Consider the following 12948-nt stretch of genomic DNA (forward strand, 5'->3'; position numbering starts at 1 on the left):
CAATCCAAGAATGGTTGCTGGTGAATCGTTAGAGACACCCTGAGACAGAGGAGGAATGAGTAATAGGGTTTATGATGGGAAGCAGTTCTGGTATTTGCTACAAGCTGGCACTCGTACTTTCTGGATGACCTTTGTTGGCTGTGCCAAGGGGTTTCCTTTTTTAATGGTGCTGCTAAATGCCATTAGTAAATAGGGCTGTGAATTTCTTTTTCCTTTCACTCCCACTAGCCTCAGGAGAGAAGTTTCCAAGGGACCTTTTCCAGGGAAGGTCACTGGCTCTTTCTGTCATCAAACTATTGGGTATGATTAGAAAAGGCAGGTGGGAAGTCAATGGAATTGTAATCTGAAGATTTGGGGGAACACAGGAGAGTTAAATTAGAATTAGGCTTCAACACCAGGCAATCGAAACCACTATTGAACAAAAGGACACTTAAGTAGAGAAGAGGGAGCATTATATTGTTCCCCTTTTCCATCAGAGAAACAAATTAAATTTTACAGTGTTGTACCAAATATTTTTAAATACTTATTTTTAATTCTATGCTTGACATTTAAAATGGCAAAAAAGATATGTGGGTATTGGGATGGAGAATCTAAGCCCGGCATGTGGTAGGATGATCTTTTATCAACAAAAATTTGAAAGACTTTCATAAAGATAGGACACTACGTGGATATTAAAACTATTTCCTTTTTTTTTTTTTTTCTTGGTCTTACATGGATTATCTCAAATGTTCTCACAAATCACAAGGTGTTACTGTGAGATCCTCGCTGAGCCAGTGAGATTGCCCCACTCAATGAAAGAAAAATTTATGCACCTGGAACTGATGCTATCAGAGCTCCCCCTACTGCTTCTTCTTAATTCTAAGACCACATAGACCTGTTCTGGGGAAAGCTGACTCAAGGGTGAAGTTATGGGATTTTCCTAATGTATTTAAAGTAAGAAAATATGTGGAAATAAACGATAAAATGAAAGGAAACTTTTTCATGGGCTACATGATATAGTGATTGGGGAAGGGGTTGAAGGAGGAAGTGCTAAGGTCTTATAAAGCTTAAAGACCTTTATTATTGAAATTATATTTCATTTAAAAAAAGACACTGTTAAATGTATTTGCTTTAAAAGTTGTACCAGTTCAAACTACTATATCCTTGGTGTTTTAATCTCTTTGGGGGACTTCTAAAGCTGATAGACTTCCTTACATTTCTAATTTCAGAAAATTAAGAGCAAAATTTCTAAAATGCAACCCCTCTCCCCACTCATCTAAAGGAGAAACTTGTTATCACTCACACACATCAGTTGAAGTATTATTATATCATGATCTGTACATGTATTATATACATGATCTGTATGTGGCAGTCTCCTTAGGGTTGGATTCAAATGCATTCCTGGTAAGCTTGTCTTCCTACCTTTCCTTCTCTCTAGTAAGACTTATTTTTCAATTTTGTATGTTTCTATTGCCCGCTGTTTGTAAATTTATCCCATTGTCTATAATCTCTTAAGATCATTCTAGGAAGAGAGACCAGTATTCGTGGAATATAAGCCAAAGAAACCTACTTTGGGGAGGACGTTGACATTATCAGGAACTGTTGATTTTCCTGAAGTACCAAAAGAATGACAATGAGAAGTGAGATGTTACTGAGGAAGTAAACCAAGGATAATTCATACTGGTCCAAAAGGTCTATACTAATCTTTAGTTGAAAAACACAGCATAAGACCAAGGCCAGATGTTTTGTTTTGTTTTTGTTTTCTTTATAAGACTCTATGGTCTTCGTGTTTTTCAACCTTTTTGGTTGTTTCAAAAGAAGAGGGCAGGAAAAAAAAATGGTGAGAGCTCTCAATAGTGTTTCCTGCCCTCGAGACACTTTCAGTCTGATAACTTAGAGGTAATATATAAGACGGAGTAGATTAAGTATTAGAATACAATTTTTAATTAAACATTTCATTTTGACATAGTTGTAGATTGGCATCCAGTTATAAGAAATAATACAGAAAGACACCATATCTTCTTTACACAGTTTTCCTATATGAGATCTTTTACAAAACCCTATATAATATAGGCATGGTTTTAAGATTCTGAGCATTTTCCTTGCCACGAGAATCTCTTATATTGCCTTTTTAAAGTACGACTCACTTCCCCCCTGCCCCTGTCCTTTCTTGAAGCCCTAACATCTATTCTTCTCCATCTCTGCAATTTAAAAATTTTAAAGAATGTTATATAAATGAAATAATACAGTATGTAGCCTGTTAGAATCAGTTTTCTCACAGAGCATAATTCTCTGGACATTCATCTGGATTGTTGAACGTATTAATAGTCTGATACCTATTTAATTGTTTACTGGTCTTCTATAGAATGGGTGTACAACAGTTCATTTCACCATTCAACCATTGAAGGATATCTAGGTTGTTTGCAACTTAGGGCTCTTACAAATAAGGCTGCTAAAAATATCCATGTACTCATTTTGGTGTGAACATGAGTTTTTGGAACATGTGCCCAAGAGTACAGTTGTTGGGTCATGTGGTAGTTGCATTTTTAATTATTTAAGAAACTTTTCTAGAATGGCTGTGCCATTTTAAATTCTCACAAAATATGAATGAATCAGTTCCTCTACACCCTCACCAAGACTTGCTGTCACCAGTGTGTGTGTGTGTGTGCATGTGTACATCTCTCTCTCTCTCTCTCTCTCTATATATATATATACATATATAATATATATGTATATATGTACACACCACATAAACATTACATGCCTTTGTAATAGATGTTTAGTGATAACTCATGTGGTTTAAATCTGCATTTCCCTAATGGCTAATGCATTGATTTTTTTCATGGGATTTTCCTCTTTTGGTGAAATGTCCTTTATGCCTTTGAGCATTTTCTTTCTTTCTTTTCTTTTTTTTAAAGATTGTATTTATTTACTTATTTAAGAGAGAGTGTATGTGCATGAGCATGAGCAAGGGGAGGAGCAGAGGGAGAGGGACAGGCAGACACGGACTGAACATGGAGCCCGATGTAGGGCTTGATTCCACAACCCCAAGATCATGAGCTGATCCAAAATCAAGAGTCAGACACTTAACTGACTGTGTTATCCAGGCATCCCTGATCATTTTCTATTTGGATTTTATTTTAATATTGAGTTTTGAAAGTTGTTTATATATTTTAGGAAATAGTCCTTGATGGTTATACGGTTTGTAAATATTTTCTCCCAGTCTATAGCTTGTCTTTCCATCCTCTTTCAAGAGTATCCAATAGAGCAAAATGTATTAATTTTGATGAACTATGATTTGTCATTTTTAAATTTACAGATTATGATTTTGGTATCAGGACTGCTAACTCTAGACTTAGTCTTTGCCTAACCCTAGATCTGAAAGATATTCTTCACCTCTCTACCAACCTTCTTTTTAAATTTTTTTCCTAATTTTTTTTCTTCTTTCCTTTTCTCTAAGGTTGTGATCCATTTTGATTTAATTTTCTATGAGATATAGAACTTAGATCAAGGTTTATATTGCCTATGGAGGACCAATTGAATTAGCACCACTTATTGAAAGACTATCTTTACTCCATTCAGTTGCCTTTGGATTTTTGTGAAAAATCAGTTGGGCTTAATTTGTGTGGGTCTGTTTCATGATTCTTCATTCTGAACCCTTGATCTATGTTTCCACCATTCCACTTGCACCTCACAGTCTTAACTTGCATAGCTATGTAAGAAGAGTTGGAACCAGGGAGACTTATTATTCTTTTTAAATTTTATTTTATTTTATTTTATTTTATTTTATTTTATTTTATTTTATTTTATTGATTTGACAGAGAGAGACACAGGAAAAGAGGGAACACAAGCAGGGTCAGTGGGAGAGAGAGAAGCAGGGTTCTCGCCAAGCAGGGAGCTGATGCGGGGCTTGATGCCAGGACCCTGGGATCATGACCCAAGCAGAAGGCAGACACTTAACGACTGAGCCACCCAGGCACCCCTAGGCTTATTATTCTTATTTTTCAAAAATATTCTATTTTAGATTCTCTGCTTTCCATGCGTATTTTAGAATAATCTTGCCTGCGTCTCTAAAAAGCTTTGGCAAGATTTGGCTAACAATTGAATAAAACCTTTGTATCACTTTGTGGAGAACTGATATGTTAGTAAATTGAGTTTCCTAATACATGACTATCTTTGTCACTTCGTTTATTTAGATTTTCTTTGTTTTCTTTCATCAATATCTTCTAGTTTTCTGCATACTACTCCTTACATTTTTTTTGTCAGATTTACACCTAAGTATGGTTTTTAAAGATTTTATTTATTTATTTGAGAGAGAAAAAACATGTGCTTGAGCTGGGTGAGGGGCAGAGGAAGAGGGAGAGGGAAAGCAGACTTCCCACTGAGCGCTTAGCCCACTGCTGGCTGGATCCAAGAACCCTGATATCATGACCAGAGCTGAAACTAACAGTTGGCTGCTTAATTCAATTAGCCACCCTGGCACCCCATACATATTTTGCTTTTGAGCAATTGTATACTATATTGTTTGTTTCAGTGTTGGTACCCACATTGTCATTGCAAAATCTGTGTAAATTCCATTGATTTATGTATGCTTATCTTGTACCCTACAAGCTATCTGAACTATTATTTTTTTGGATAACTTTTTTCAAAAAATAGATTTTTGGGATTGTCTATGCAGACAATCATGTCATATGCATTAAGAAGTTTTTATTTATGATCTTCATTTATTTATTTTCCTTTTCTTGCCTTACTGTACTTGGTTAGAATTTCTAGCTATGTTGAATAAGAATGATAAGAGCAGATATCTTTGCCTTTTTTCCTGATTATAGTAGGAATGCTTTCAGTCTTTGATGCTGAGTTTTTATAAATGCTCCTTTCAAAGTTCAAATGCATTCATAATTCTTTGTTGAATCATTTTTATGGTGCCACTATAGAATCTTTGTCAGATAATTCTAACATATTTGTCATCTCAGCATTGACATCTGTTGATTCTGTTTTGATTCAATTTGTGGATTCTTGGTATTACAAGTTACATCACATCAAGGACGATGCCTGTCACACCACTTGGTGGTGGTGAAAGTCCTGAACCTCTTCTAGGTCTCCTCTGCACCAACTGGCTGGGAGGGAAAGGAGTGCCTTGTTACTGCTGGGTGACTGGGGACTGGAAGTCTAGGATGTTCACATCATCTCCTCCAAAACCGTGATAAGGAGTGCAGTTAAAGTTACCACCTGTCAGGGATAAAAGTCCTCGTTCTCTACTTGGCCTTCTCTGATACCGTTCTAGTGGGAGTACTAGAAAATTTCATTACAGCCTGGAGAGTGCCCCAAATGAGCACCTTCTATGGAAATCTAGATTGATAACTCAGTTTTTCCTGGTGTGGATGGCAGTGGGGCCACAGTTTTGGCTGTGGTGCTTGGCTGTAGTACATTGATTATTGTCAGAAATTTTTCTTTCTTTATTGGCTGCCCCTTTCCTGGCGTTTTGGCTTAAGAGTGCAGATGTTTCCTGGTGTCTTTTAGCTATGGTCATCAGCTTTTCTGGGATGCTGACTTTTTCAGCTCCAAGCCTAGGATACATAAGGCAAAGGAAGCCCAAGGAACTCACCAATGTGACAATCCTAGGGCCCTGAGTTCCCTATTTAGACGTTTTTCCTCCAACTTTTGGAATCTCCTTATGTTTGTTTTATGCATAATATTCCAGGGTTTAGTTTAGCAGGAGGAAAGTACATCTATTTCATCTTCAAGGCGTGGATGTTCAAGTATATTGATTTCCATGAGATATAAATTCTTAAGGGAGTTCTTTGAGTAAATCAAGAAGGATGGTCAGTTTTAGAATATGAGAAAGTGAAGAAAAAGAGTATTTTGAAGGAATTGCAAGCACAGTAAACATTCTGAGGATCAATATTACAAGTTTACAAATGTGCTAAATTAATTGCAAGTGATGAATAGATATCTTTGGTAAGGCTTACCATAGCTTCATAAATTCCATAATGTGAGCATTGGCTTTGTTGGCTTATTTTTTTTTTCTTAATCACTTCAGCCCTAATACTATATATTTTTCTAATTAAAGCATGCTGTTTTTTTGGTAAATACCTATAATTAAAACAAAAGGGATTATAGGACCATAGTCTTTTCAGAATTAATCTTAGAGAAAATGAGAAAGAACATAGTCAATAATAAAATTATATATAGGTATATAAGCTATATTTTATCAACAATAATAAAATTATAATATATAATATAAATATATGTATCATCCCTTTAGAGAGAAATTTTTTGCTTATATGCTGAATGAACACTTTTTAAAAAAAGATTGTACTTATTTTGAGAGAGAGAGAGAGTGCATGAGAGAAGGGGATGGGGAGAGAGAAAGGGAGGAACAGATTCGCTGCAGGGAGGCTTAATCCTGTTTCAGGGGGCTTGATCCCAGGACCCCAGGATCATGGCCAGAGCTGAAGGCAGACACAACCAACTGGGCCACCCAGGTGCCCCAAAGGAACAATTTCTCTGGATGTTCTGCAACACACAATTACAGAACCTTAACTGTATTTGTGGTTAAACATCAAATATTTTACTACAGTGTAATCATATTGTAGAGGAAGAAAGAATATGCTTTTTTTTTTTTTTTTTTTTTTTAATCCCTGCCTTGGGCATTTGGTGCAAATTTAGTTATCTTAAAAGGTTGAGTTGGAAACTCAATGTGATTGGTGCTGTGCTAGTTAATTTCAAGGCCAGTAAGAATTGTTAAAGTGACTCCCAAAGACCTAATCATTGTACTTAATGAAACCTGATTTACTTTTAGAACGCTTGGACTCTATTTAATCTCTATAAACAAGTTGAAAGGAAAAAATAAATAAACAATTTAGAATACATGGAGGAAATCTGCTTTGGACCATGAATTTACTTGTAGTAGAGTATGTTCTCTAAAATGCCCACAGCTGTATTTCAGTACCACATGCTCTTCCAGTATCTGGCCAAATGGGAGATTAATTTTTTCCTTTTTGTTATGACCTTAATAAACACTAGCAGAAGTGACATTGTATGGTATCCATGGCTAGGTCATGTAAGGCACAATATATTCCTTGTGGTTCTCTCCCTCTTCTTATCTTTTTCTCTGTCCCCTTGCTCTGACCTTATACTCAAGCTGTTGTAAGGAATCCTAGGCCACATCAGAAATTATGTTAGTATGGCAGTTGGCAGACCTGGTTAAATTCTAAGGAGACCTAAGGGATAGGTAGAATTAACAACCAGTCACACAAGTGAACAAGTTTACAGATGATTTCAACCTCCAGCTTGCTAGCCGCCAGAGGCGATGTCATGTGGTAAGCGTCAGCAAGTGTTATTGAAGTTAAAGCAGGCTTGTAATCTAGGCCAGATTATTTATTCTTGCTGAGCCTTGGCATTACCTTCTGCTAAAATAAGTGTAATATCTATTTTTCATTGTTGTTACACAAATGAAATAATTTGACTAGTTTAAAATGCCTATTAGAGACACTAAATAAAGCTGAAGAATTTTCGTTTGTGTATACTTAAACATAACTATGATGTTTGAAATTATTTATAATTTCTGATGGTAGAAAATGTGAACTTCATCAGAAATACATAATTCTTTTATGTAAAGAAGCTTTGGATCCAGGCTTTATGGAGGGCAACAGTGTTCTTTAACAAGTTTAAACATTACTAACAGAGAAAATAAAGGAAAAAGAGAAGACCTGAGTGGAAATGTTACAGCAAATCAGGAAAGAGACAGGAGAAAAAAAAAAAAAGTTAAATACTTAAGGAAAGGAGAGAAGAGGACACAAAGTTGGAATAGATTCCTTTAAGTCTGGATTTGCAGGACACATGCTTCTGTCCCAAGATTAGTGCTTGGAGAAACATGCATTGAAAAATGCATTTTAAAAATTGGGAGGTGGGGTTGGCAAAGGATGGATTAGCCAGTTAGTTCTAAATGCTGAAACCCTATCACCCAATGTATTTAAACAGCATCCTCAACCACTTAGATAACTTTTTCATTCTGGCTGTTATAATGGCTTATTTTCTGTTGGATCACTTTTTCTCTTCTGTGCACAGAAGCATATACCCCTTTTCTGGGAGGCACACACACATGATGTATGTCATTCTTTCATTAAATTCTTTGTGATGTTCTGGGACACCTGGGTGGCTCAGTCGGTTAAGCTTCTGCCTTTGGCTCGGGTCATGATCACAGAGTCCTGGGATTAAGTCCCAAGTCAGGCAGCAGGGACCCTGCTTCTCCCTCCGTTTGTCACTTCCCCTGCTTGTTCTCTTTATCTCTCTCTGACAAATAAATTAAAAACACATATTTTTTAAAAAATAAATTCTTTGTGATGTTCTAAATGAGTTACCATTACTATCTAGTCTATTTTTTTTTCAGGAAAATAAAAGGGAAAAGACTCTTTCAATGATTGCTTGTAGGAGTTGCTTAGAAATCTCCTCACGTCATATCCTTTCTTTGTCCATGCTCTGTTTACATCAAGCTAATTGGGTAACGTGAAAAGTATGTGGAATTTATGAAGTATTAACAACAGGAATCATAATTGTGACTTACAAGATGTGTTCAGTACAGATTGTATTTGTTATTTATAAAGTTAGTGCATCTCAGATTCTGTGACTTCAAAAATACAAACTGTGAACTCTTTCTGTGACTTATTCTCACAGTTTATAATTTCATAACAAAACTCTATTAACTGACCATTATTGAAAATTTAGAAATGAATTTCAGTGGACTATGAAGAATTGGGAGAATTTTTCATTCTAATATGTCTTCAAAGAGAGAAGTTTCCCTCTTTTACTAATGGAGAGTAATGGGGAAAAAATAACAGTGATTACACACGCATATATCTGGGATACTGCTTTGTTTGTGCATTCTTCAAAAGTCATGTGATTATTTTACATTGAAAGCAAGTAAGAGAGGTGCCTGGGTGGCTCAGTGAGTTAAAAGCCTCTGCCTTCAGCTCAGGTCATGATCCCGAGGTCCTGGGATCGAGCCCCGCATCGGACTCTCTGCTTGGCAGGGAGCCTGCTTCTTCCTCTCTATCGGCCTGCCTCTCTGCCTACTTGTGATCTCTGTCTGTCAAATAAATAAATAAAATCTTAAAAAAAAAAATATGGTAGAAAGCAAGTAAGAAACCCCATTGCTCACTGACAGTCAGTCGTTTTTTGAGAAATGACCATTTGAAAAGCATTGTTGCCACACTTTAGGATTTCACAAACCCTGACGAACTGATTGGCTTAAATTGATCTTGTAGTTGTGAAATAATTATAAGAACTATGAAATAATTATAAGAACATTTTTATTGACCCATTTTATCCCCACCAATGTAGTTCACAGGTAAGTTTTCCTCTACACATATGAGAAAAGACAAGCAAGCCAAGACTGTATTCATACAAAATATAATAAAAACATTTTTATGGTGTTGCAAAAATGTAATTATCTAAAGTCTTTGCCTTAAGAGTAGGAGATTTAAGATTTGTGAGGCACATCTGGCATCAAGCCCATTTTCTGCTACACTATATTATTTTTAAACATTTATTTCATTACTATAGCAATAATAATAAAAATGTATTTGAGTTGTTTTGTTTTTAAATGTCTAAAGAAACAAAATTATCTTCTTTGGCCATCCAAATGTCAGATTTTAGATAAACTGAAAATGAAAAATACATAACAAAAAACTGATGCAAAAAGCTAAGGGTTTTACTAAATACTGCTTACTGAGGCCCAGGATGTTTTAGTTTCATGGTTGAAAAAACCTGTTTTTATGTATTGGTAACAAAAACAGAATATAAGACTAACATATATATTTTAAGATACTATGGATTTATGTTATTGCTACCATTGAGGGGATATGAAATTACTCTGGAAAAAAATAATATGATTTGGCTACAGATATCCCTTACTTAGACCTTAGACTTCTTAATTTATTAGCTGTATTGTTTATTATTTGTAGACCTCAACTATCAGGCTTTGTGAGTATTAGACTAATATAATATCAGATATCTAACAAGAGGATAGACTCTCCATTGAGAAAATACAAATGAATTTTTTTTTCTTGAAATATTGTTTAAAGAGTCTTTACAAAGTTCTGTTTAACATATTTGAGAAGAGGGGTGTTCATTCTCCTTTATACTTTTCCATTTGGAATTGATAATGACCCAATGTTCTCTAGAAGGCACAGAATAATCTGTATGTAAAGGGGAGAGATATTTTGTTTCCATGGTGATCAAATCTACTCTTGATATAGCTGGATTCTGAGCTACAGGGACTGTTTACACTGAAACTTAACATATCCTTTATTCATTTTCAAAATAAATAGAAAGACACTTGGCATTTATGAATCTATAATATATACATCTATAATTTATATATCTATATTTATATATCTACAATATATCTATAACCTTGTCTGTGAGGCCAGTCAACTTCAAAAATATTTAAAGTTAGCCAATGTATTAGAATCCTTCAGCATTATTTACTTATATTTTTATTTATTTATTTATTTATTTACAAATACATTTCATAAACATCTGGTGAATGCTGGGCTATATAAACATAAGCAGAGGGGTGGCTTGGTGGCTTAGTTGGTTAAACATCTGCCTTTGGCTCAGGTAATGAGCCTGGGGTCCTGGGATCAAGTCCTGTGTCTGGCTCACTGCTCAATAGGGAGACTGTTCTCTCTTTCCCTCTGCTGCTATCCCCGCTTGTGCTTTCTCTCTTTCTCTCTCTGTCAAAAAAATAACTAAAATCTTTTTGAAAAAATTTAAAAAATAGAAACATAAGTAAACATAAGCAGACATCACATATGAATAGGAAAGATAACTATTTTGAGACAACTTCTAGGATGGCTATTTAAGAAACTCCATGAGAACACTTGGTGTCTCAGTGGGTTAAGCCTCTTCCTTCAGCTCAGGTCATGATCTCAGAGTCCTAGGATTGAGCCCCACATCAGGCTCTCTGCTCAGCGGGGAGTCTGCTTCCTCCTCTCTCTCTGCCTGCCTCTCTGCCGACTTGTGATCTCTGTCTGTCAAATAAATAAATAAAATCTTAAAATAAGAAACTCCATGAATCTGATCCTCTGGGAAACAAATGAAACTGGGGAAAATTATCAAAAATAAACATATAAAGTATATTAATCTTGGGTTAGCATTATAACAAATGAAGAAACATTTACTCAAGAAAATCTGCTAAATCGAAATGAGAATAGTACGAGTTGATGAAAGTTGAGCCATGATCCACTGCCTTACTCATCTTCTTCCCAACTCAAGATTATAGAAGCTAATCTGCAGGGGATGTTTCTAAAAGGTGAGGTCTCCTCACCCAGCTCCCAGAATTGCTGGAAAGAAGAGTCGAGCAGAATTTTTTATCCCTCCCAGCTTCATATTTTGTAAGCTAAATTTCAGATGACTACAGCCAGTAGGTTAGAGTCTCCTTCTTCACCTATCCATTATTCATATGATAAGGTTCTATTTAAGAAATGGCTGGCTGAGATTTCTGTAATAAAATGTAAAATTACAGCACGTGCAACAGAAAATATCCTAAAGAGGGTTGAAAAATGGATCTTAACTGGCAAACTTAAATATAGATTGATAGAAATTATGTAATCTAAACAACAATAAGACAAAGACTAAGAGAAAACCTTAAAATCAGCAAGATATATGAATTCATTATGTATGATAAAATTAAAAGCTTGCTTTCCAGCAAACAACAGAGAAGCCAGGAAGAAGTATTATGACATATTCAAAATACTGTAAGGAATGAGGGGAAAAAAACCACATAACTAAGACTCTTATACCCAGCAAAACTATCCTATGGAATGCAAATGAAAACATAGACAGTTCAGAGTAAAGAAAAACTGAGAGAAGGTGTTGCCATCAGACTCAGTTTACAAGATATACCAAAGAAAGTTCTTTCAGATGAAAACAAATGTACCCAGACAGTAATTTAAATCCACAGGAGAAAAGAAACAAAACCAAACCATGCCCTGGTAAAAATGATTATGTAATTATAAAGGATCATTTTGTGAATATTTTTTTCTCCTTTCTTCTCTTAACTAATTTAAACATCAATTATAAAAAATCATATTTATAAAACAGTATTCTAGGGTCTATGTCATCCATATAATTATGATATATTTCTCAAATCAGACGATTTTTGGACCAGATAAAAGAAATATCAGTGTAAGAAAACGACACCAAATGTCAACTACAATAAGGAACAACAGTTGAGGAGATACAGAAATATGAATAAAATATAAATTAAAAGCTCTATTAAAAAACTATATCTATAATTATCTCAAATATTAATGGAATAAACTATCCAGTCAAAGTGTTTGTAGACTTGATTAAAACAAACATGATTCTACTATATGCTATCTACTGGAAACATCCATTTGTTGTTGAAACATCTACAAGTAGAAAGTAAAATGAAAGAAAAAGTTATATCATCCTGCTGACCACAGTAAGAAATTATGAGTGCCTATTCTAATATAAGACAAAATGGATAAGACAAAAATGTTACTAGAGAATCAGATGTACTTTTCTAATTATAAAAGTTTCAATGAATCAGTATTATATAACATAAGTATTATAAAACAATTATGTAGAATTATGTAATATATAATATGCAACTAACTACATATATATGTATACATGTATATACAGTATATATAAAATGTACAATGGTTTGATAGGAAAACTATTTTGTTTGCAAAATAATGAAATTGGTTCCATTATCTTACTTATATATATAAAAGCCAACTCAAAATATATTAGATTTATATGTAAGACCATAAAAAATATAAGACCATAAAGCTATTAGAAGAAAAACAAAGGAAACCTTGATACTGGTATGGGAAATGATTTCCTGGATGTGACCTAAATGTGTAGGCAACAAAAGTAAATATAGAGAAATGGGATTGCATCAAACTGAAAAGTTTCTGCATAGCAAAGGAGACT

The sequence above is a fragment of the Lontra canadensis genome, unplaced genomic scaffold, assembly GCF_010015895.1.
Source record: "Lontra canadensis isolate GAN:19392208 unplaced genomic scaffold, GSC_riverotter_1.0 scaffold8, whole genome shotgun sequence".
Lineage (NCBI taxonomy): Eukaryota > Metazoa > Chordata > Mammalia > Carnivora > Mustelidae > Lontra > Lontra canadensis.